The sequence below is a fragment of the Engystomops pustulosus genome, chromosome 3, assembly GCF_040894005.1.
Source record: "Engystomops pustulosus chromosome 3, aEngPut4.maternal, whole genome shotgun sequence".
NCBI lineage: Eukaryota > Metazoa > Chordata > Amphibia > Anura > Leptodactylidae > Engystomops > Engystomops pustulosus.
In genome coordinates, this window is record NC_092413.1 from 105,937,671 (window position 1) to 105,941,920 (window position 4,250).

The window sequence follows — 4,250 nt, forward strand, 5'->3', positions numbered from 1 at the left end:
CCCTTTAGTAGTAAAATGCCCTGAAGCAGTCCCCCTAGGAGTAAAATGCCCTGCAGCAGTCCCCCTAGTAATTAAATACCCTGCAGCAAGTCCCCCTAGTAATTAAATGTCCTGCAGCAGCCCCCTTAGTAATAAAATACCCTCCAGCAGTCCCCCTAGTAATGAAATGCTGTGGAACAGTCCTCCTAATAATGAAATGCTGTGGAACAGTCCCCTTAATTATGAAATGCCCAATGCAGCCCCCCAAATAATGTAATGACCGACAGCTCCCCTAATAATAAAATCCCCTGGAGCCCCCTATTAAAGAAATACTCTGCAGTCCCCCTTTTAAGGAAATGCCCTGCAGGCTCCTCTATTAAGGAAATGCCATGCAGTCCCAATATTAAAGAAATGCCCTGCAGCCCTGAGGGATGCCCCCCATGGCTCCTCTTGCCAGCCCACAATATGACATCAGCAGCACTGACACCGCCGCGTCATACTGTGAGCTGGTGGGCAGAGTGCATAGGCGCGTCTCTGCCCACGCTGTTACAAGTGGAGAAAAGAAGCAAGATGAGCTGCCGGGAGCATCTAAAGGTGAGTATGGAAGATTATTTTTTCATTTTTTGTGCTGAGAAATTCGGCTTATACACTGGTATACGGTTATTTTTATCGTAGGTACACATCAACTGTGAGAGACAGAATCTTAAAAAATCCATAAAACCACATTGTATATATTTTAAATAATGAACTAGCATTCATTTTGCATGAAATAAGTACTTGTTACCATAGAAAAACAGAACATAATATTTGGTACAGAAACAAATTACAGAGGTCAGATGTTTTCAGGTATTTCTTTACCAAGTTTGCACACACTGCAGCAGGGATTTTGGCTCAGTCCTCCATACAGATCTTCTCCAGATCTTTCAGGTTTCGAGGCTGTCACTGGGCAACATTGAGTTTTGGCTCCCTCCAAAAATGGGTTGGGTTCAGTTCTGAAGACTGGCTAGACCACTCTAGGACCTTGAAATGGTTAAGTTGCCCTGGCTATGTGTTTTCAGTCATTGCCCTTCTGGAAGACCCATCTTCAATGCTCTTTCTGAGAGGAGTTTTTTTTCCAAAATCTTGCTATACATGACCCGATCCATCTTCACTTCAATACAGTGCAGTTGCCCTGTCCCCCTTTGCAGAAAACCATCCTCAAAGTATGATGTTTCCACCCCCACGCTTCCTGTTTGGGATTGGTTTGGTTCTTTGGGTTGTATTCATCCTTTTTCTTCCTCCAAACCTATCAAGTTGATCACATGGCCTTTTCTCATGCCTCAGTGGGGAACCTCAAACAGGCATGGACTTGTACTGGCATGAGCAAGGGGACCTTGCAAGTCCTCCATCAGTTTAATCCATGATGTCGTAATGTGTTACTAATGGTAATCTCTGAGACGGTGTTCCAATCTGGTTTTAGGTCATTGACCAGGTCCTCTTGTGTAGTTCTCGGCTGATTTCTGACCTTTCTCAGAACCGTCCTTATTGCACGAGGTGAGATCTTGCAAGAAGCCCCAGACCGAGGAAAATTGTTTGTCATCTAGTAGTTATTCCACTTTCTTATAACAGTTGTCTTCTCACAAAGGTGCTTTTCCTGTAGCCCATGCAAGCCCTGGGCAAGTTTAAAATTTTGTCTTTGGTGTCCTTCGACAGCTCTTTGGTCTTGTCCGTGGTGGATAAGTTGGGGTGTGAAAGATTGTGTGGATTTTGAAAGTAATCTAAAAACCTCATTACAACATTTGTAAATAACCACAAGAAAATATTCGATAATTCCCAAAGATCCATATGATTCATCACCATAACACTAATACGAGGTACTTCATCTACATACACTACACACCATGGGTAAGTGAATTTAGAATAATAGATATAACAGATTATTTGGAAAAATTACCTTGTCACATTTTTATACTCTTTAACCATGGGTTGTGGTAATTACACATTTGCACTTTAAAATGACAAGCTGATATGCATCAGAAGACAATCTTTGCACTTGCTTCAGCACTTTTTTGTAAGATACAGCGATTTGCACATTTTGATGCGCTGTATGTAAATGAACTGTTTAGTGTCATGGTGATAAATCATATGGACCTTTGGGAATTATCAAATATTTTCTTGTGGTTATTTACAAACGTTGTAATGAGGTTTTTAGATTACTTTCAATAAAAAAAATTATATTTTTAACTTTGAGATTTAGTGTGTATGAACCAGTTCAAACTCATACAAAACTTGTATTTTTGGAATGTGTTGAATAGTTGCAGGAAGTCTAGAAGAGAATCAGGTTTGATATCTCTAAAGCAGAAGACAGACTTCTGCTTATGGTTGGTCAGAGCATTTTAGACTGAACTAGTGTTCTCTTTAATTTCATCTAATTGTGATCAATTCACAACTATATAGACACAGGCAACAAAAATAAATTGCTATCAAATGGACCTCCAAAGTATTTTAAGTATTTGGATTCTTCACAATTCAATAAGGTATACACAACTGCATTAAACTTCAGTTATTACCCTACCGATTATTCTAATTGCCTATAGAGGTATTTTAGACAAATCCATTAGGGGAGATAATAATAAATAACAATAATTCTTTATTTATATAGCACAAAGAGCTTGACAGATTTGTCTCTGTCCCCATGTGGCTCACAATCTAAACAAGTGGGGTGTGAGAGGAAACCGGAGAACCTGGAGGAAACCCACGCAAATACGGAGAGAACATACAAACTCATTGCAGATGTTGACTCTGGGTGGGACCCAGGACTTCAGTGCTGCAAGGCAGAAGTGCTTATCCCTCGGCCACCGTACAGCTTACGTTTTCCAAGGTGTTAAATGGAAAACAATGCCTCCTTTTGCTACCGTGAAAGGCAGCCCCCTTAATAATTATAAGTATCTAGATGGGGATGTTAATTATCATCTAGCATTTTAACATTTTATCTCTCATATAAAAATGGGCAGATGTATGTCAAAGACCAGTCTTTAAAAAAAAAAAAAAAAGAATGTTGGAATTATTTGACAGGTATAGACTTCTCATTAAATGTGGTACATTCTAGTTTGTGCAAAAAAAAAATTATCTAGAAGTTTCTATAAGAAAAGTTCACTTTAATTAATCTGTCAAAACATTTTCAAATAACAATATTGAAAAATGTAATATTCTGCTGAGTTTTTCTTTTAGTTATATTTAAGTGGAACAAAGACTCTAATACAAGAAAGAAAATAATAAATACATAATAGGAAACAATATTGATGTCCCATTGACCATAATTGTTATGGAAACAATTTGGAATGTTGACATGAACTTTATGCAAACTAAAATGCTCGTGAACTGAATATCGTCACATTAAACAGGCTTTTATTTTGTCAACAAAGTAAATCTCAAGTACTTGAGTTGACTGGGAGAATTACAATACCTTAAATCCAATAAATGCCTATTTCAAGGAGGAAAATACAATAATGATAGGACAAAATCTGTGTGGAAGTTGAATTATTTTCTTTTCATATATTTGTTTAACTTATTCAACATTTCAAGTATCACGGGAGGAAAAACTATTGATGGTAAAAGGACCAGCTCAGGGTTTTATTTTAAAATTGTTACCCAACCGCAATTACCGTATATTCCGGCGTATAAGACGACCTGGTGTATAAGACGACCCCCCTACTTTCCTGTTAAAAATATAGAGTTTAAGATATATTCGCCGTATAAGACTACCCCTTTTCCAACAGCCAGCTCCCCCTGTATATTGCCAGCCTGCACCCCCAGTATACAGCCAGTCCCCCTGTAAATAGCTGCCCCCCCTAGTATACTGCCAGCCTGTACCCCCAGTATACAGCCAGCTATTATACAGTCTGGTGGCCCCCCAATTGTGCAGAATGCCGCCCCCCCCAGTTTGCATCCTGCCGCCTCCCCCTCTATATAGCCAGCCTGCTTGGCACACTAATAATAAAACAGCTTCTCACCTTTCCCGCGATCCACCGAAGCTCCGCTGCTACACTCCGGCCGGCGGTGACAGCTCATTGAGCGCTGGCGGCTCACAGAATATGAGGTTAGCCGCGTGCCAACGTCATATTCTCTGCAACGCCGGCACCCACGGAGCTGTCACGGGCGGCCGGAGCGTAGCAGTGGAGCTTCAGTGGATCGCGGAAAAGGTGAGAAGAAACTTTACCGGCGTATAAGACGACCCCAGACCAGCCTGAAGATTTTTCAGTCTTCAAAAGTCGTCTTATACGCCGGTATAT